The sequence below is a fragment of the Schistocerca serialis genome, chromosome 5 (genome assembly GCF_023864345.2).
Source record: "Schistocerca serialis cubense isolate TAMUIC-IGC-003099 chromosome 5, iqSchSeri2.2, whole genome shotgun sequence".
Taxonomy (NCBI): domain Eukaryota; kingdom Metazoa; phylum Arthropoda; class Insecta; order Orthoptera; family Acrididae; genus Schistocerca; species Schistocerca serialis.
Window position 1 is genome coordinate 578,729,449 of NC_064642.1, and position 23,344 is coordinate 578,752,792.

Here is a 23,344-nt window from a genome sequence, read left to right on the forward strand (position 1 = left end):
GCCAATCTCTGGATTGGTCATCACTAATTTTCAGATTTTTCATGCAAATTAAAAACAGATATATAGCAATGAAGAAATATAGTTCCTAAAATACCATTTCTTTCTATGTTGACAACTGAGAATGAACTGTTCCTGGTTCTTGGTATATAAAAAAAAATACCTTAGCTTTCACTGTGATGTAGTTCATCAGATCATATGTTACAAGTATTTGTAAAAATGAAGGAATTCTTGAATCTTGCCAAATCTACACTTGTGTTGTGTAGCTGAATCATTAAACGCATGCCCAAATGGTTGAAAATATCTTTTCGTTTTGTCAAACATGTTGTCAAAGTGTTTTCTTTTCCCAAATATTTCACTGTCACTTTCAGACACTTAAGGGAGGAAGATTAGTGTTTAGTGTCCAGTCAATGATGAAGTCATTACAGACAGAGCAGAAATTCAGATTCTGAAGTATTTTCTTGTAATGTAGAAACAAATGGATGTATTATGATGGGTGATGTGCACAGCCCATGTCTGTTGCTCTGATGCTCTGTTAAAGAGTCATCACCATCATATAGAACAGCTCATTTTCAAAGTGTAACAATGAAAATAATCAATTCTTGACAATATAATGTAAATGGATAGATAAAAAATCTACTCACCAAGCGGCAGCAGGGGAACAGAAACAAAAGGATTTAACATTTACAAGCTTTTGGAGCCAGTGGCTCCTTCTTCTGGTGGAAGAGTTGAAGGGGAGGGTAGTGGGGTGAAGTAAAAGGACAGGAGAGGTTTAGGGAATGGGGAACAGTTCAGAAAAGTCGCCCTGAACCCCGGGTCAGGGGAGACTTACCGGACGGGATGAGAAAGAAAGACTGATTGTTGGGGACTGCACCAGATGAGAATCGAAAACCTGAGAGCCTATAGGTGGAAGACAGAGGGAGTGGGAATTTGCAAGACTTATTTCTCTGTATAATCACAGCAGCATGATATTTTCTTAACGAAATGGTATTTAACACACTAGCCAGTATCTAAACACGAAGATAAGCATCAGAAGACCACAGCAGCTAATGCATTCAAGGAATCCAACTGAGCAGGCTTAACTCAGAAAAGGTATTCAGTGTACAACTATGGCACTGTACTGTAAACGTGTCCAATGTACACGTGAGTTTTAACATTTCTAGAGTACACGAGAGCCAGCAAGGCACTGTGTGTAAACACATTTGGGCCATGTTTAGAGATGTCAAAGGATTAAAGTTCTGGTTTCTTCATTTTTGTAAATTTTCAAGCCCGTATATTGGGAGGGGGGGGGGGGTGAGGGATTTCTGGGAATATAATTTTAATTGGTAAACAGGAAGTAGAAACAAAGCTCCATTTTGTCTATTGTGTGAACAAGAAAATTAATCTTATTTGAATAATTTTGGTTCATTATATTTAAATATAATGATTTCTTGGATGTGTATGAAGGAGACTGATTAAAGTTCCAGGATTTGGATGATTTGATGGTTTCTTCTGGAGGTTCAGTATGCACAATACATTAACAACTTTCCCAAAATCTATTCCCTCCTATATTACTCATACAAAACAGCTGTTGTATGCTGCTTTACACATGTGTATGTCATTGTTACTATGTGATGTTTGCATTTCAAGTGAAAGGTTTCATGATTTCACTACTAGCTACTAAAGATGAGTATTACAGTTAAACTTCTTACTTGAATTTACCCTTAGAAATTTAACAGAGTTCAGTTCTTCAATATTTTGAAATTTATGGGTTATTTGATGTCATATGGATTTTTTGATGTCATATGGATTCTTTAGACGTTAGCAGTCAAATAATGTAAGTTTCATAGCTAAAGAGAATACCACTTGTGTTTAACATGATTAAACCACTAGAACAGGTTCTACTCTGATATAGATTAAATAGCTGTTTGTTACATTCAATTAGTTGACTGAAATCTACATGACCACATAGATATATAGCACAGTACATTGAATAACTTTGTATAATGACAAAAGGGGCATGTTTACAGTGAAAATTGCTTCTTGTTTCATAGCTTATAGGAAGCTTCCTTTTTTAAAATCTAAATAATAACATAATCTGTAGACATAGTGGCTAATGAGATATGCTTTTAATTTTTGTTTTAATTTGTAGGAATTCTCATGCTCTTGCTTTGTCATATGGGAGCTTGTTGATGACCTTTGCCCAAGAATATAGAACCCAAGTCTGAACATGGGACAAAAAGAGGTAAAATCCACATGAAAATTATTTTTGTGTCTTGTATTGTGGTTGTGTGAATCACAATTCATTTGGAACTGTTTTTTATTATTAGTAAAAAATACTATTAGGATGCACATGTCAGTGTTACAGTTCCAAGACCTTTAATTTATGTCTGTTTGCTTATCCATATTCAAACATTTCCATGGAATTCATGTTGTAATTTTATTTACATGGTGTAACTGCACCATAGGGCATGTGAGAATTCAGACAATACGTGTGTTGGAAATAACCTACACATCTGCCTTATAGTAGTCATCAAACTCCTGACTAGACAAAATCTTAAATCTTGATTCAATGCCAGTGTCTACTAAATCAGTATTCGGACAACTAAAAGTTACAATTGAACTTTATTACATGTTGGATGTACATCAGACTAGAGATTAGTAATGGGCATGTGTCGGATTCCATGTATACTGGCATTATTGTAGTATATTATGTTCTCATTGTTGCTATTCCTTGGAGCCACATATGGTTTAGTGGTCTCTTTGCTACACCTGTAATGCTATCAGGCACAGTGCTTAAGTTCTCCTCACCACACAGAGTCCATAAGGAATATCTCAGGCAAATAAATAAAACAGCTACAACAGAATGTGCTCTGTAACAAATCTTCAAACATAATGAAGATAGAACTAACTCTCAGAATGGTCTTTCTACTCATGTTTACCAATACTCACAACTATCTACACTTGTTCATATATAAATCAAGCTAGTATAGAATTTTCCTATTAATCAAATGGTTTCCATTTATGAAAATTTTAACAAAAAAAGAAAAAAAATGGTAGAAAATTTCACATATTGTACGTATGTATTTGCACACATCTCCTATGTTAATTAGGGATCTAGAGGAATACAATGAAGTTATACTGAAGCAGCAGGTTGTCATTGTTCCATAGACTAAAAAGAATATTTACCGTTTCTGAAAGATTAATTTGTAATTCATTTACTCTGAACCATGTACTGGAAACTTTCAAGTGTTAATCAGTATCATTCTTTATTGTGTCTGAGTCTCTACCATGTGTGTCAAACTTAATACCATCTGTGTGGCATAATTGTTGGCAGATCATATACAGAGATTATGGAAAGCAGTAGTCAGAGCACAGGATCTAATGTTTATTTTACTCTCTGTTTTAGTAGGATGAATTGCCACTACAGCAGTTATCTCTGGCACGCTAGTGTAGAAAGTGTCACAAAACCTCGAGTTTTGCATTTCTTTTCATATATGCCAGCTATGTACCAGTTTTTCCTTTGTATATGACTGATATTACGTGTGTCAGCTCTTCAAATGTTCAGTGCCATGAAAAACCTAATTCATACTATACTACCATGAACTACATTTCAGCTGTCTACACATTTTGTTAGCAGTATTCTCATTTGAGGTACATTCGGTTTCCTCCATCAACAACACCATTTATGGCAAATTTTTGCTATTTTCAAGTAAGTTAGTGAGCATAATCATACTAAAACAAAAGTTTGAGGTTCAAACTTTCAAGTAACTTCTAAGAATCGGTAAATTTCGTCACAGATTTTTCACTTGTTTGTAATACAAAATCCTTGTCTTGGGTTAATTCTTAGTTGATTTCGTTCATAAAGAGAAGCTGTAATCTTTGTAATGTAACAGACCAAGTTTGTTTCTCCCACTGTCCTTACATCTCAGTCCCAGTGCTCATCCATTGATCAAAACAATAAAATTCTTGGGATTAACAGGGATTAATACTTGATAGAAAACTATGTTGAATCTATGATGCATCCTACTTGGCAGAATGCTGTGTCCATTTTCTGAAAGTCCTGCACATTCTAAGTGGCACCCACCCCACGGGGTTGAACTATGGGTGCATCATATATTCATCTGCATGACCATGCATTTTATGTTACCTTAACATGATTCACTACTGTGGAATATGTTTGGCTACTGGTTCATTCCCCAGCAGACCAGTTACAAGCCTCTAAGCAGAAACCGCAGAATTACCACTGTTATTACTGCAGTAAGACCTTTGTAAATGCACATGCTGGTTGACCTCTATGTCCAGCCACCGATCTTAAGCTCCTTTTTTTGATAACTCCTTTGTCTGCTAATATAAGGTGAGCCCTGCTTCCTTATTGCCTCCCAGAGTTTTTTCTCATGTTCTACAACAAAAACTTCACCTTGCATTACCTGCTGCATTCAATGGAGTGAAGTATTTTGTCCCCTTGGCTCCATTCAGCGGTCTGCACCAACACTGGACTTACTTCTTTTCCTAAGAACACTACTCCAGGTTCAACCATTTGCTGGACACTTGTGCAGCTTTGTATGCATTTTTGGGCAGAGCACCTTCATTTATTTACACCAATTGCTCTAAGGATGACTGCGATAAGGGGTGTGCCTTTGTTGTCAGTGAAGAGGTTGTTAGATATCATTTTAGGTTACTTCATACATCTGGTGACATCGAAGTACTAAATCTGTTGTATGCCTGGTTCCCTCAGCACTTTCTAGAGCCCTTGTGAAATTTGCAATACCCTTCAGCACAGCAGATTCATGAATGCCTTCATTCGTTCACTGGTGCTGGCTCCAGTACATCATCTGTTTGGGTTCCTGGACACTTAGTTATTTGGGGAATGAGACAGCAGCATAAATTTCCTGGAGATTAGCTTAAAGATAGAAGATAGTAACCACAAATTTTAAATTTATTGAAAAGACTCCTTCAATGCTTCTTCCCAACATCTGACAACCTATAAACATGTAGTGTTCTGCCACATGATCCTCTTCCTGTCCCTATGTCCCAAGAAGACTTTGACCAGGAACTTAATACAATAAAAATAATAACCACAACTAATGAATTTAACCCTAACATAATTGATAAAAGTTTAGGTAAAAAGATGAAGTAGCAAGCCAAGTCCCTACTGTCCCCAATGAAAAACACAGACAAACTGGAAAAGAAATGGTGCAGATTATCTTTTATAGGGAAAACATCAAATAGGATAAATAACAATTGTTACATTCCATCCTGGATCTTCCATTGTTTGAAACAGGATAAGTAACATTTGGAAGGCAAAGGGTTTCTCTGTGTCCCTCAGACAATAGGTAGTTGCTTGTTCAATTCAAAAGACAAACAACCAGTCATCACAAAACATGGGGTTTATAAAATCATATGCTGTGAATATCAGTCTTGCTTCATTGGACAGATGGGAGAGGTCAACCTGCACCAGGCTTAAAGAACATCTAGAAGCTGGAGATTGAAGAAGCCTGATTCAGCCTTTGAGGAACATTGCCTGAACAATAACCACAAATACATAATAGGTGAAGTACAGGTCTTGTACACTCCATTTTTATGCTTTGGGTTTCATTCAACTATCTGAAGAGATTGTTCTGTTGGCCACTGAGGATCTACATCTACATCTACATACATACTCTGTAAACCACTGTACGGTGTGGTGGGGAGGGTACCCCATACCACTATTAGTCATTTCCTTTCCCGTTCCACTCACAAATAGAGCAAGGGAAAAATGACTGCCTATACGCCTCCATATGAGCCCTAATTTCCAGTATCATGGTTCTGATGCACAATGTATGTTGGCAGCAGTAGAATCATTCTGCAGTCATCTTCAAACTGGCTCTCTAAATTTTCTCAAAAGTGTTTCTCAAAAAGAATGTTGCCTTCCCTCCAGGGATTCCCATTTGAGTTCCCGAAGCATCTCTGTAGCACTTGTGTGCTGTTCAAACTTACCGGTAACGAATCTAGCAGCCCATCTTTGAATTGCTTCAACCTGACCTAGTACGGATCCCAAACACTTGACCAGTACTAAAGAATAGGTCACACTAGTGACCTGTATGTGGTCTCCTTCACAAATGTACCACACTTTCCTAAAATTCTCCCAAGAAAGTGAAGTCAACCACTTGCTTCTCTACCACAATCCTCACATGCTTGCTCCATTTCATATTGTTTTGCAACGTTATGCCCAGATATTTAAACAACATGACAGTATCAAGCAAGACATCATTAACACTGTATCCAAATATTACAGTTTTTTTACCTATTCACTCACAGTAACTTACACTTTTCTACATTTTGAGCTAGGTGCCAATTGTCACACTAATTAGAAATTTTGTCTTAGTCATCTTGTATCCTCCTACAGTTACTGAACTTTGACACCTTACCGTATGCCATAATATCAGCAAACAACCCCAGATTTCTGCCCACCTAGCCCACCAGGTCATTAATGTATGTAGAAAATAACAAGAGTCCTACCACACTTCTGTGGGGCAATCCTGACAATACTCATGTCTGATGAACACTTCCCATCAAGATCAACTTTCTGGGTTCTAGTACTTAAAAAGTCTTCAGGCCACTCACATATCTGGGAACCTATTCCATATGCTCGTACCTTCATGCAGTGTGATGCCATGTGAAATGCTTTCTGGAAATAAGGAAATGTGGACTCTGCCTCTTGCCCTACATCTGTAGTTTGCTGTATATCATGAGGAAAGAGCAAGCTGAATTTCACACAGGCCATGCTTTCTAAAACTGTTCTGATTTGTGTCCATAAGCTTCTCAGTCTAAAGAAAGTTTATTAAATTTGAACTGAGAATATGATAAAGAATTTTGCAGCAAACCAATGTTAGGGATATTTGCACATAAATTTGTGGGTCCATTATTTTACTCTTTTTATGTAAAGGAGTCACGTGCACTTTTTTCCAGTTATTTGTGACTTTGTGCTGGGTGAGAGGTTCATGATAAATGCAAATTAAGTAAGAGGCCAGGGCCAAAGAGTACTCTTTGGTAAACTGAATTGGAATTTGATCCAGACTGGTGACTCTTTCAGTTGTTTCCCTATCCCAGGGGTCTACCTCCATAGCACAGCAGTAGCAGTACCGCCTACCATGCAAGGGGCCTGGGTTCAATTCCCAGCAGGGGACTAGGTGTTGTGTGTTTGTCCTCCACCATCATTTCATCATCATTGACACCCAAGTCACTGAAGTGGTGTCAATTAAAACGACTTGCACCAGGTGGCCAAACCCTGGAAGGGGATATCCCAGCCAAAAAATGCCATACATTCATTTCATTATTCTATGCCAAGGATGATTATTACTATGTTCACTGGTAAAAATGATAGTATGTTTGTTCAATTCTCCTATGTGAATGCTATCTTAAATGCAAAATTTAAAACTTTAGGTTTCTTTTCGCTATCTTCAACTGGCAGACCAGACAGATCAACAAGTGACCAGGTGGAAGCCTTATACTGCTTAGAAAGTTTATATAGGACCAGAATATTCTTGGGTTATTGCCTGTATCTTTTGCTAAGGTGTTACAATGATAGGGTCAGGGCACTGTTGGTTACAGACTGTGACACATGTTGAAATGAATTATGTGTTTTCTGTGTTTGAGTCATTGGCAGAGAAGATTGATGAAACAAGTCTGGCGTACAGAAATTCAGTGAATCACACAATTTTCAGCATTGTCGTCAGAACTGATAGTGGCCCCTGATTTTGACTTGAGTGGAAGGCCTAAACAATAGTTTTATAAAATTATGTGACATGCTAGGCTGTGACTTCTTGGACTTGATGCACAACGTTGAGAATTGTAGCGTCCCCCTAAGTGGTTCAGTGGTGCCCTACACATCAAATGTGCTGTGTGGTTAGCTGACTGTGTGTGGGTTGCACACAAGAACTGGCATAAAAATACAATTTAATCCTTCTATGGAGCACCAGACTCATCTGCAAGGACATATGTTCCCAGTCATAGAGTCATCATTTGAGGAGAATTGAGACTTACAACATTCGATTGGGATAATTACAGATTTATAATTGGTGAGCTTGACAAGAAATTCAGAAAAACAGTAGGAAATGCTTTTTCTGAAAACTGATTAGAATAAATTGCTTGGAAAATCACTCATATTGGAAGTATATTAGATCTAATGATAATAAATAGACCTTATCTCCTTGAGGTGGGCCACACAGGAATGAGTATCAGTGGCCATGAAAGTATTATTGCAACTATTGTCACCAAGGTACAAAAAGTAACTAAAGCATCTAGGAAGATTGATACAGTCAGTAAAGTAGACAATGAAGCAGTAAAGCCATAGCTCGAGGTGTATATCAAAACATTTATTTCTGATGAGGAGCCTGTAGAGGAACCGTGGCTCAAGTTTAGAAGAATGGTTGACCAAGTACTGATAGATATATACGTTGGAGAATAGTTCATGATGGAGGGATCATTCATGGTATACGGTCTCTATAAAGAAACAGTGACAACTGCACGATACATGTAAAACATACGCTAGTGGTGTAGACAGAAATATACTAAATAAATTGTGCTTGGCTATGATAAGAACAATCTGTATTGCCTTCAATGACTACCATGGATTAGTATTATTTATGGCCATCTTACAAATTCCGAAGCATATGGGGTCTTATTTATGGGTTATCTGTAAGCCCAAAGTCATTCACAGATAACACAGGAACTGAGACTGAGGATACCAAAGGATATCATCTTGTTGCATTTGTGAAGTGCATACTTTTTACATTTTTGAAGATTTAAAGCAAGTTGCCAATATTTTTAACAGTTTGAGAGTCTATTAACACCTGACTGAATTTATGTGCAGCTGTTTTTTTCAGGCAGTACTTCATTATAGGTAACTCATGATCTGCAAAATATCCAAGATTACTAATAATAATGTCTGCTAGGTCATTTATATAAAAATCTACTGGAAAGTCTGGCTAGTCATATTGTTGAGATGCTGATGGGATTTGAGACCACAATAAATAGCAAAAATCCAAAAACAATTTTCTAGGACACATCTGAAATTATTTAGTTATCTGTCAATGACTCTCCATTCTACATAACACGCTGTGTCCTGTCTACCATTAAATCCTCGATCCAGTCACAATATCCATTTGATATTACATATGATCATATTTTTGTTAACAAGCAGTAGAGTAATATTGAGTCAAATGCTGTTTGAAAGTGAAGAAATACTATGACTACCAGACTGCCTTAGTATATAGCTGTGTCACTAAAAAAATGTGGAAGTTGGGATGGTCATGACTGTTTTTTTATAACCATAGCTAACTAGTATGGAGGAGTTCATTCTGTTTGAGGTACTTTGTTATTGCTGTTTTCTCAAATAATGATGCTATTAGAGAACTGTGGCTTTTAGTTATACAGTATGTTGATGCTATACAGCAGGATATTTAAATTGTGGCTGGGGTCTACAACTGATGGATTGTGGATCACTGCTTGATAAATTTAGAGTTGTGGGAATTCCTTAGGCGCCAGATAATCAGTTTACTTGTAATAATAATGATTTATTTGATGAACTGCAGATAACTTGTATTTACTTCTCAATAATCACAAGAAACTGTAACATGTAGCAACCACATATCAACAACAAAATAAAAGATATTAATGCAGACTTGCCATCAAAAAGGAAAGAGGAACATACTGAAAAAAAGTAAAAAGTAAAGAAAATTGAGAGACATGAATTGAAACCCTCAACACTCCTCCTCAATTCAAACAACTCCAAATCCATGCTGACAACATTTAAATGCTCTTGCAACATCTCAAACTGTTCACTGGGTAATGGCTTCATCAACAAATCAGCCAGTTGTTCCTTCATACACTCCTGGAAATTGAAATAAGAACACCGTGAATTCATTGTCCCAGGAAGGTGAAACTTTATTGACACATTCCTGGGGTCAGATACATCACATGATCACACTGACAGAACCACAGGCACATAGACACAGGCAACAGAGCATGCACAATGTCGGCACTAGTACAGTGTATATCCACCTTTCGCAGCAATGCAGGCTGCTATTCTCCCATGGAGACGATCGTAGAGATGCTGGATGTAGTCCTGTGGAACGGCTTGCCATGCCATTTCCACCTGGCGCCTCAGTTGGACCAGCGTTCGTGCTGGACGTGCAGACCGCATGAGACGACGCTTCATCCAGTCCCAAACATGCTCAATGGGGGACAGATCCGAAGATCTTGCTGGCCAGGGTAGTTGACTTACACCTTCTAGAGCACGTTGGGTGGCACGGGATACATGCGGACGTGCATTGTCCTGTTGGAACAGCAAGTTCCCTTGCCGGTCTAGGAATGGTAGAACGATGGGTTCGATGACGGTTTGGATGTACCGTGCACTATTCAGTGTCCCCTCGACGATCACCAGTGGTGTACGGCCAGTGTAGGAGATCGCTCCCCACACCATGATGCCGGGTGTTGGCCCTGTGTGCCTCGGTCGTATGCAGTCCTGATTGTGGCGCTCACCTGCACGGCGCCAAACACGCATACGACCATCATTGGCACAGAGACAGAAGCGACTCTCATCGCTGAAGATGACACGTCTCCATTCGTCCCTCCATTCACGCCTGTCGCGACACCACTGGAGGCGGGCTGCACGATGTTGGGGCGTGAGCGGAAGATGGCCTAACGGTGTGCGGGACCGTAGCCCAGCTTCATGGAGACGGTTGCGAATGGTCCTCGCCGATACCCCAGGAGCAACAGTGTCCCTAATTTGCTGGGAAGTGGCGGTGCGGTCCCCTACGGCACTGCGTAGGATCCTACGGTCTTGGTGTGCATCCGTGCGTCGCTGCGGTCCGGTCCCAGGTCGACGGGCACGTGCACCTTCCGCTGACCACTGGCGACAACATCGATGTACTGTGGAGACCTCACGCCCCACGTGTTGAGCAATTCGGCGGTACGTCCACCCGGCCTCCCGCATGCCCACTATACGCCCTCGCTCAAAGTCCGTCAACTGCACATACGGTTCACGTCCACGCTGTCGCGGCATGCTACCAGTGTTAAAGACTGCGATGGAGCTCCGTATGCCACGGCAAACTGGCTGACACTGACGGCGGCGGTGCACAAATGCTGCGCAGCTAGCGCCATTCGACGGCCAACACCACGGTTCCTGGTGTGTCCGCTGTGCCGTGCGTGTGATCATTGCTTGTACAGCCCTCTCGCAGTGTCCGGAGCAAGTATGGTGGGTCTGACACACCGGTGTCAATGTGTTCTTTTTTCCATTTCCAGGAGTGTACTTATATAACATACATCAATAATTCCTTTGGCCACATAGTCACTGACAAAGTTATATTCAGTATTTTGTGTTTCATTCTTCAATGATCCCATCTCTCAAGCAAATGAATACAAGGTGGGTTGTCTTCAAGAATTCATACACGATTGTTGACCTTGAGGCCCACATCAGTCACTAGTTGAATTAGCCACAGAAGTGTGGATACTGCCATGGGAAATGCTACATATTCAGCTTCAGTTGAAGAAAATGACACGCAGCTTTGATGTTTTACTGTCCAACAAACAGTATTTCCATGTAACTGCAAAAGAAATCCTGGCATAGACTTCTTATCTTCTCCATTGCCAAAATCTGCATCTGCTTAGCAGAGAACCTACTCACCTCCTGCTCTTCCATAGTGCAAACCAAAATTCAATGTTCCTTTAATATATCTTAGTACTCTTTTAAGCCCCTTCCAATGGCTGTCCTTTGATTACTTTGCTGCTATGCTCAGGTCTGGTCTTGTTGTAAGCATAGCATACATTAAACAAACTATCAACCGGCAGAATGGTTTAGATTCACATACATAACCTTGGTCATTATTCACCTGTGATCTGCTCTCTGTTATTGTTTTGGTCACTGTTGCTGTCTTAACTGGGCTACACTTACTCATGTCAAAAGTTCCAATTCTTTTTAGAAGTATGTAGGTTGCCTTCTAATCATTCTGTAATCTGACTTTTTTAAATCAGTGCCAAGAAATGATTTAAGTTTCTCCATATCTCACATTAAAAATCTTTTTTCCAAGGCTCTTTTAATTTTGTTAATCTCATCACAATTACTTGCAGCAATTGTAATATCATATACATATATTAAAAGATACTTTCTACTGTCTCCAAAATTACTGACATACAAACACATGTCAACGTTAGTCTGTCTAAGTTCAATACTTTTGACAAAAGTATCAAATGTTGTCTTCCATGTACAAGGAGGCTGTTTCAGTCTAAACAAGGCCTGTTTTAATTTGAAGATTTGATTTTTTTGACCTATGACACCGTAATATATCTTCTTATAGCCTCCTATGCAGAAAGGTTTTTTGACATCCATTTGGTGTGTAAATAGGTCCTCTTCAATGATGATGGACACTAGGGTTCTCAATATAGCCGAATGTGCAAGAGGAACATATGTCCCATCATAATCATCTCTCTTCCTCTGAGCACAGTCCTTGACTACAAGCCTTGTCTTATATCTTTCAAAATCTCAATCTTGATTTCATTTAATTTTTAAGACCCATTTGCTATCAATAGGTATCTTCTCTGGGCAGCACTCAGTCAACTCCCATATCTCATTAAGTTGCAAAGACTTTATTTCTTCATTGATCACTTTCCGTGATTAATGTTCATCATGTCTCCCTTATATGTCTTCATAGCGTTCAGGAACATCATCAACAAATTATTCAGCATGCAAGGCCAGTACTGCATAATGATCAAATCATGCAGGCATCCTTCATACCATTGTGGGAGTGGGGTGTTGATTTTGCGTTGCACAAAACCTGTGGACCAGCAGATAACACAGCTCCTGTACCATGAGAAATGCGGTGACAGGTCACCTTCAGACTTTTACCAGCATTTACGTGCTATGGTGGAGACTTCTGTGATCTCAGACACATTATTTGCACACATCTGGCAACAGCAGTTACCTTTGCAGATGTGCTTAACCTTAATTGCTTACGTGGGCCCGCCATAAAGCAAGTTGCTGCAAGTGGCCGATAGAGCGCACTCCTTGCTCGACTCGTGCATCACAGTGGCTGCCGCCGCAACCACCTCGGCCAATGACACCAACCTAGCACGGCCAGAGCCGATCGACGCAGCACCTGCAGCTTGTGCTGCCACGACCGCATGACAAGCGCCAGACACGACCAAAGATTTCTGATCTCTCCGCACTGGCATCGATCAGCTGACCGCCCAGCTGCAGTGGCTAGAGCCACGCGATGTTGCGGCGGCTGACACACACACGCGTCATCGCCAGCCGACGCGCTCGCTGCGTCACGCAAACAACGGCACCAGTTATTGCTGGTTCCAACAGGGTTTCGGCACACAAATGACGAAGTGTAAGGCGCCGTGCTCACACCCAAATGCATCCCACGGCCTGCTTTAGGTGCAGCCAACCGTGACAACAAGCAACTGCGCCTAAACTCACAGACGCATGGGAGGAGAACACCCCCATTTCAGCACGAGTCTACATTATGCGGATCAACTTCTCCCACAGCTGTAAGGTACGGGGCTTCACAAAGACTTTTCGTTCCTGATCGATCTACAGGATGGATGTTTTTGGTTGACACCGGCTCAGATGTCAGCACTCTGCCTGTAAATTTCTTCCCTTCAGACAAACGTGCTGAAGAGACCACTTTTAAGGCAGTCAACGATTCAGTCATCCACACATATGGACAGAAAACACTGGCAGTGGACATTGGGCTACCAGATAAATGCAACTGGACCTTCATTATGGCCGATATCGACCAAACTATACTAGGTGCTGATTTCCTGGCAAAACATGCATTGTCTGTGGATTTATGCAAGTCACAACTCATCCAATCTGCCTGGGAATACAAGGACGTCTGACCTCTCATGCATGCCAAAGGGTAGATAACCTCAGTGTACCCACTTGGGAGGACACCATAGCAACGAAGGAATCTGACCTGCAGATGACGCAAATGACATCAAAACAGTTGACGGCACAACAACAGGCTCCTGCTGTCTCAACCGCAAAGGCGACACCCAAGCCACAACATGGAACAAGTAAGAACAGGGCAAAGCATGAGACGGTGCACCACATCTGTACAACTCCAGGCCCACCAGTCTCTTCACGCGTTTGCAGGCTTGCACCTGATCATTTGCGGGAAACCAAGACCATTTTCAATGAGATGCTACAAGAAGGAACTATACAGCCATCCAACAGTCCGTGGCCCTCTCCTCTGCACCTTGCCCATAAAAAGAATGGGTCACGGCGCCCGTGTGGTGATTATCGAGCTTTGAATGCCCTTACTGTTCTGGACAGATACCCTGTGCCACATATACAGGATTTCACCCATTCACTGGCCGGGGCGACCATATTCAGTGTGTTAGATTGCCATAAGTCATATAATCAGATCCCGATGGGAGAGCAGGACATACCAAAGACTGCAGTGACAACCCCATTCGTACTGTTTGAATTTTTGGTGATGCTATTCGGGCTGAAAAATGCTGCCCAAACATGGCAACGGTTTCTAGACAGCGTGCTAAGAGGGCTGCTATATTGTTTCGCCTATTTAGACAACATTCTGATGTTTTCGGGGAATGTTTCTGACCATCAGAAACACGTAAACGAGGTGCAAAGCAGGCTTAGTGCTCATGGAATAACACTTAACAAGGACAAGTGCATGTTTGGGGAACCCGTGGTGACCTTCCTGGGTTATAAAGTGTCAGCCCAGGGCATTTTCCCACTGCCAGAGAAGCTGGAGTTGTTGCGTACCCTACAACGGCCTCAAAACTACCATGATCTCTGATGATTCCTAGGAATGATAAATTTCTGTCGTCGCCACCTCCCCGGAACAGCAGCAATCCAGACGCCACTGAACAATGCCTTGGTCGGACACAACAAAATTGGCAAGCGCCCACTCCCATGGACACCCGAGATGGACTCTGCTTTCAAGGCACTGCAAAACAGCCTTCACAACGCTGTGGGGCTTGCACACCCTGCACCAGGAGCTCAGCTAGCCCTAGTAGTGGACGCAAGCCAAGTTGCAATTGGTGCAGCACTGCACCAGAGAGTGAAGGGTCATTGGCAGCCGCTAAGTTTTTTTTCACAAAAACTACAGATGAGTCAAACTCGTTGGAGTGCATACGACAGGGAACTCCTTGCAATGTATGAAAGTGTCAGGCACTTCTGCCCTTTCGTTGAGGGAGGCAATTCACCATATACCAACCATAAACCTCTCGTGGCAGCTTTCTGCAAAATAAGTGATTCATGTTCCCCCCCCCCCCCCCCCCCCCCCCCCCCCCCCCCCGCTAGGCCCGCCATATCGAGTTTATATTCCAGCTTTCGACAGACGTGCGTCACATCCATGGTGCCGGCAACATTGTGGCAGACTATTTCTCCCACATTAACGGGATAAGTCCAATGTTGGATTATTCTGAATTGGCAAGGGCACAGGCTTCAGATGCGCAGCTGCAGTCCTCGTTGGCCTACGTTTACAACTTGTGGACGCCCCCTGCAGCCCAGTTAAGGTATGGTGCGACACCTCCATGGTTAGACCACGCCCATACATCACCCCCCCCCCCCCCCCCCCAAGTTCCGACAAAAGGTATTTGACAGCATTCACAATCTGGCACACACAGGAAACAATGCCTCAGTGAAGATAGTGATGGACCGTTTTGTGTGGCCTTCAATCAAGGAAGATACACGGGAGTGGGCCTGCAGCTGCTATCAGTGTCAACGTAGCAAAGTGGGACGCCATGTTCACACTCCAGTAGGACAATTCCCAACCACAACAGCACGTTTTGGGCATGTACACATTGACTTGGTGGGACCCCTCCCACCTTCAGAAGGTTACAGGTACTTGTTTACGGCAGTGGATCGTTGCACACGGTGGGAAGAGGCTATACCAATCAGGGACATTTCTGCAGAGACTACTGCTCGGGCATTCTTGGAAACTTGGGTAGCTCGTTTTGGGTGCCCATTTTTCATTACCACCGACCAAGGACGCCAATTCGAGTCAACACTGTTCCAACAACTGTCGAAACTCTGCAGCTTCCAACGAAACCGGACAACTAGCTACCACCCGGCCAGCAACAGTTTGGTGGAAAGGTGGCACTGGACGTTAAAGGCTGCCCTGATGTGCCACGAGGACTCATGGACTCAAGCGTTGCCATTGGTTTTGCTGGGGTTACAGGCCGCATTAAAAACAGACATCAGTTGTTCCTCGGCAGAGTTGGTACATGGAGAACCACTGCGTGTTCCAGCAGAATTCCTTGCACCAGTTCCTGTCCCAGATGAGACACAACTACCCCACCTCTTGCAACAAATGAGGAAGCAGGCAGAGATGCCACGTGCAGCCCCAGTGTCTCAGCACGGCACGCACCCTGTGTTCATACACAAGTCCCTCGATACTTGTTCCCACATCATGCTCTGCACAGACCTGGTGCACAATTCGTTACAGCCACCATACACTGGACCATACCAAGTGCTAGGACGGCGCACACACACAATGGATATCCTCCTCCAGGGAAAGTCGACCAAGGTTTCCATTGAGCGAGTAAAACCTGCTTGGACAATGACAGCACCGACTGCAGTCTCACAGACAACTTCAGACACAACTCACAACGAACCCACACCTTCCCCACAGAGCCAGACAGCTGTGACCCACTGGATCCCCACACCAGGGGACCTAATGCAGCAGCGGAATCAGCAAGCAGCACCCACACCCGCACTCGGGTAGGCCGAGAGGTGAAGTTTAAGTACCCCACCATACCGGGTGCTCCGCACTTCAGGGGGGGGGGGGGGAGGGCTGTGTGGGAGTGACAAGTCGATAGTTGACAGGACACTGAAACATTCTCTTTGTGAGTGAGGTTCTTTGGAGGAAACAACCAGTGTTCGTTTCCCGCGTTAACGTACAGATGTATTGTGTTTGTGTGGTACAGTAAAAGTGGTTATTCACAGTATAAAATCCACGCAAGTGTTTTCCTTTATGTAGTGAAGTTACTCCTACATCTTGTTGCTTCATCGACGTGTTTGTACCTTTTGAGGAGTCTTGACCAGTTCTCTCGAATCTTCCGTCTTATTTCTTCTTTCTTGTTTTCATCTGTCTTGTATACTTTTGTTCCCTTTTTAACTATTTTGTATTCTTCTGTTCTGTTTTTGTCTTCTCCTGAAAGCTACTGTTCACTAGTTGTCCCATCGAAATTTTTGAGCAAAAATTGCATCCTTTCTTAAAATTACCTTCTTCAGTTCTGACCACCAAAATTGGTATCCATGTGGACAATAGCTTATAAAAATACATCTAAGTGAATGAGAATCAAATTTTCGAACTGCAAGTTCCTTTGAAATTTTTAAAAAGGCAATACAAACAAAAAGCTTCAATTTCTCCAAGTTGGGTTTTGTCCCTTATCATAGATCAGCTGGTACTTTCTCTCCAGTGCTGTAGTTCGACTTCTATTTTTAATATAAACTGCAGCCAACACTGCTTCTGTCCAGAAACTCTTGTCAAGTTTTGATTTTAAAAGCATGCAACACGCTTAATCCAAATTATTCATATTAAGGCATTCAGAAACTCCATTCTACTGCAGGTGGATCACACTGTGAATTCAAACTGAAAGTCCAAGTCTTCACAGAAAATCTTCAGCTCATTAGCTATATTCTATTGCCCATTATCACAATGAAGAATACTTATTCTTCTAATTAAAATGAGCTGTAGACATTACTTCAAAAATTTTGAAAAATTTTGGCACTTGTGGCTTTGAATCTAGAGGATATACACAAGGAAAATGAGTAAAATCATCGGTAGATGTTAAAACATATCTTTTATTATCATATGAGTTTGGAGTAATTGGCCCAATTAGATCACTATAAATGTCTGGTTGTTTTTAGTCCTCTCGTTTTGTGGGGATGTGATGTCTATTTCCCTTCAATACATGTATTATCAAAATCATAATCTGACTTGTCAGATTTGAAGTTCATTCCGTTAACTTGCAATCCTAATTCAGATGAGCCAACCTTGTGTGCCATAATTCAGTCATCTGTGTTGGTGAAGCTACATGACACTGAAGTCCCTAATGCATAAAATTTAGTGTGTACATGTCTTTACTCATTCCTTTGTGCAATGAAAAGAGTCACATTGTCCCTTTGAATAATACCTTTACAGTTCTCAAAACTATTTGCAAACCTGTTTATTCTAGTTTATACACTGGTACCAGTAGCAGGTTATACCTGAGGTGAAACTGACAAAATATCTGTAATCAAAACTGGAAATTCCTTGCTATTTACACAACTTAAACCTTCAATTTCACTAACACACTGAGCACATAGAAATGTTCCAGACTTTGCAACATTGATTTTAATTGACTCTGGCAACATTTTCACATTTTTTTTATTTGATGTTACTATTTATTAAATGATCTGTAGCTCGAGAATCTAAATACCATTTAATTTCACTTAATGTTGACAAATTTTTACAACTAGCTGTAGTGAAGCAGTAATTATTCTCTTTTCCATCTTGATCATCAGAGCCTGCCACTACAGAGTTTTGTTTTGGTTTCTGTTCATCATTTTTCTTTGGTTTTCAACAATCTGATATTTTTATTCTTTCAACTCGTAGTTATAACACCAAAAAATAAAACAATTAGTAGCTCTGCCATCTGATTTAATACTGTCACCAGACTTCAATTTCTGCCCTGACAGTGATAAAAAAACATTGATGATTTAATTTGGCCTTCCTTTACAACATCTTTTCTCCCCATTTCTTCATTCAAAAGAAGGTTCTTCATGAAATCTAGAGTTAAATTACCATGATCTAGCACCATTGTCAACAATAGATGGTTTCTTCTAGTATGGATCCAGATGATCATTAACTCTTGAATTAATCTGTCGAATTGCAGAAAATGATCAGTAAGCAAGGTTTTTTTTTTTTCAATCAAATTTTGTTATTAGCAAAGTTTTCCAAATTAACAACTGACTTGCCGTTCCTCTCTGCTCGAAAACATTGCACTGTGACAACCATAGATCAAAAAAAGGTATTATGTCTTTGATATACTCCAGATAATTATCTGCAATTCTCTGCGTGATTTGTGACTTATGATTGTTGTCACATAATTATGTGTGTTTCTTTATGCGTGCTTCTTTGGTATCTTTCTCTTCATATATGACCAATGCAGAATATTTTATTCGAATAATTTCCAGCAGATCAGTCTCATTTAACAGTAGATCAGTTCAGAATTTCTAATTACTCAGTTTAGATCCATCGGCAGCAAGATTTTACATTGCCTTATCAACCATGAACTATAGTGAGATCACATTCCTGGTATTATACAATCAAATTGTGTGTCCTGTAAATCATCACAGCTCTGAGCCCATAACCTGATAAATGTAGAGAGCTGTGGGGATTCCTCTGGCACATGAATTATCTGTTTACTTGTAATAATAATGATTTATTTAATGAACTTCAAATAACTTTTGTTTACTTCTCAGTAATCATAAGAAACTATAACACTTAGCAGCCACATATTAAAAACAGAATAAAAGATAGTAGTACACAGTTGCCATCAAAAAGGAAAAAGGAACATATTGCAAAATAATTTTTTCATCTGGGAGAAAACCGGGAAAAACCCGGGATATTTTTAGAATTCCGGGAATTTTTCATTGTTTTAGTTTTCAGTTAAATTTTTGTAATTTTGACTGGTAAGAACCAATACTCTAACAAAGGATATTACTGTATCTCGCTACTGCAGAATAATACTTCAACAATAAAACATAAACGAGAGAAAAAAACGAACATAACTTAAATTGCAACGGAAATGCGCCATATACATCAACGACACACAGTGTTCATGCAAGCGTCTGCCAAGTGCAAAATGTGTCAAAGGCTTTAGGAAGACTATGCAATGCTTCATTACCACAAATTGCCTCCAATGAGCGTGAAGTCACAACTGTTTACATTCGATTTGTTTTAGCAGTTACGCGCTGACTCATGCGCATGCGCATTTGAGTCTTGTTTGAGTAGTTGATTCTCCCACTTCTGGCTACAGGAATGTGGCTGTTGGCTGTTGCAAGCAGTCGCAGCAAGCAGCTAGATGTTACCGGGGAAGGGGGGCGCCAAATTCATATTCTTGAGGAAAAAAACTTGTTTCATATAGCGCCTAGCATTCAGCGCACATTTTTCTATAGATTATTCATATGATTTTGAAACGCTTCCCAGTTGATTTTTGAACACAATTAAGTTGATTTCTGAATGAATCATAAGCTGACTTTTGAATGAATGCATGCATAGTGTACGTGATGTCTGTCAGGAGAATCCTCGTCGCATCTAGAAATAAACTTTCCGCAGACAAAAGGGGACAGGGCTGCACGAGCTTGAGGGAGTAAAGGCGAACGGATGAATGCCAATCGCTGTCTGTTTATGTGGTTGATTGGGTTTGCGAATGATCGGCGTTGTTATAATTACAAGCGAAATCCATGGATTCAGACTACCAGAATGGAAATAAACGACTGACAGGAACAACAGGTGAGAAAGATTACATATTATCTTCTCAGTGTATTCAAGATAATGACATTTTGACAGAAAATTTTTGGCCAGATCGCTACACTAGTAAGGACCAGTAGTACAGACCCTGGCTAGCAGCCGCGTAAGTTCTATTCTGGAAGTAACGCAGAAAATGTGTTGTTCGAACACGTAATAACGCCTAACCGGAAAATAATCGCGGGATAACTAAACCTGTGATTCTGGCAAGGTTAGTGAAGTTAATTGGCGAACAAATTTTGACAGTGGCAGCAATAGCTACAGAATTGGTGATGACAAGATTGTTAGAACGAGGAAGGAGAAGAAACGGGGACATCACACAAATTATGGAAGAATAAGTCGATTCCAAATTTATATAAAAATGTCGTAATACTACTTTCCGATCTCATGCTTGAGAAGCTGGTGCGTATGAATGAAATGTGAAACTGTTTCCTAACATAAAGCTTTTTGCTTGTAGTAGGCCTAATAGGCATTTGATATTGGTACTTCGTGGATTATATTCTGTCGTGTTATAAAAATGGCCATTTGTGCCAAAACAGTCTTGTTTATTTGGTGTGTTACAAAATTGCTGCCATATTAGAAAGGCCTATTTTGTTTTATCCAGCAGACAGTGATAAAATTGACGTTACCAGATCGATAAACCACACCAGTCTTGGGTATTAGTTGTATTAACAGCTTTTTCAGTATTAGATAACGACATTTCGATTTTTCATGTAGCAAAATGTTTGACAAACTTTAATGAGATAATAGATTCTTTTGCAGAAAGGAAAGCACGCCATGTAAAGCTGTAGCAAGATTAGAGAGAAAAAATGGTAGGAGCTAAGGTTTGAAGAAATGTGTAATTTCTTGCTTATCTCTTGTTAGTATTGGTTTTATATATCCATTATTTAATTTTATGTCACATGAAACAGCAAGTTATTAACTAATAGGCAATAAAGAGTTCAGATTTTCTGAAGAGTTCTTGTTCTCTCGATTACATATAATCACATCCGCTATTAATTGCGAGATTTTTTTTAAAGAGGTGCAGGCTGTCAAACCAACCGACTGGGAGCAGGAGAAGCACCATAGGACATTTCAATTTCCACTCTCCTGAATATAGTTTGGACGTGCGGTAGAAAAATGCTTTATGAAGAGGCGTGGCACTGCACTTTGGCATACTTAAGACCAAATAATATGTCGTACATTTCCTCGAATACATATGTTTCATGTTTCAGACTTTTCAGAAAGATGTGCGCTACAAGATGAACATATTTTGAAAATTCGATTTTTTTTTTTTTTTAGTATTGACCCCGTTCACAAATGTCGTAGATCCGGGGGCTGATGCGTAGAGCAGTCTGAGTTATGGTGGGTAGTCTCCACGTGACCAGTGTTTACATTTAGTGATTTTGCTGTTTCCCCTTCGTTTACTCTCACGTCAAATGAAAACAAAACGGATATCTGTGGCCAGGAGCTATCAAGTGAATTAAAACACATTCACATAATTACGGAATGCTGAAATATGTCATTAGTTTCAGATTTTATTTTATTTACACCTTTCTGACAGTCAAGCATTAATCGCCTTGCGGAACAATGAAGTTATTTTTGTCTGTTTGCTGAAGAAATTTTTGTTAACCTTCTCCACAGAGGCAGTCAATCTATTTGAAATGAAATGTTTAATTCCACACTACTGGCTAGTTTCAACTGTTCGCTGCATTTCAAGTGCACGTTTTCATTTTCTGGCACATACGGCATTATGCTACAATAAAGAACCAAACATAATATAATACAGTACTGGTGCTCCAAGAAAATTTACATCCCGAAAACCAAACTGAAAATCTTAATATCAGGTCGCGGTCTACTTCATTGGGAATCTCTACTTACGAATGTGCCCTTTAAGTATGCACTTTAAATGTGCACATTTAATTATATGGTTCACGAAATTCCGATGCTCTTGCAGTATCCTCTGATGTCTTGTTTCTTTTATGACATAATGTATGATCATTCAATGTTTTACACGTATATACATACGGGTTTCCTACGTCATGATAGTTACCAAAGTGTGGTGTCGCCTGTTATCTGCGCTCTCTGGCAACTGCTGAAACGAACCTATTTGTAACAGGTCGCGGGAAAAAAAATTGCGAACAGTGGTTAAAAAAGCGTTACTTTCAAAGTAAATATCCTTTTATGTAAGTTGAACTATGTGCAAGAATGCAGCATGAATTTATTAAATCACAGAGCGTTTGACTCTCATTTAAAAATCAACTCTTTGATGACGATCCATTTGGAAGAATTTCGAACCCTGAAGATCAGACATTTATGTCATTATTAAAAATTTTACTGGCACATTTGTGTGATATATCTTAAAGTGTAACACGTGCGGAAGAGATCAACAGTATATGCGAAAGCTTAGCTTCTCTTGCAGCTTGAGACCAATATTATATATGAAAGCTTTGCTTTTCTTGTAGCAACACTATGTATATTAATTTAAACTATTAATCTTCACTGTTTGTGTGTTCGTGCTACTTAACAGCGATGTTGCTGTTGGCTGACTACATCACGTGTCCTATGCTCTGAATATCCGCTGTCATCGGCTGGCGAGATCACGTGACATGAGCTACGAACGGCTTACAAAAGCACATCGAAATCTCAATTTCAATGATTCGGAAAGTAACATGCGGTGTTTGGTGGAATTCCAATGTATACTTTCGTAATACGAAAATACGCAGCGTACATGTTGCTGCACATCAAAGATATTTCCAAAACGTGTCTTTTTTCCCTGAGTTACTTTTTCTAAAGTGCTGGGAAATTGTACATCCTTATATAAAACCATAACCATTCAAAGGATTGATAAGGGAAAA

General features: G+C 40.5%; 1 long non-coding RNA gene across 1 annotated transcript in view; it reads left to right on the top strand.

Annotated features, from left to right (window-relative positions):
• Positions 1-23,344, top strand: part of LOC126481460 (uncharacterized) — a 122,558-nt gene that overhangs the window by 23,210 nt on the left and 76,004 nt on the right. Inside the window, exon 3 of the long non-coding RNA XR_007587567.1 lies at positions 2,129-2,221. This is a non-coding gene — a long non-coding RNA (uncharacterized LOC126481460). The remainder of the gene's footprint in view (positions 1-2,128; positions 2,222-23,344) is intronic.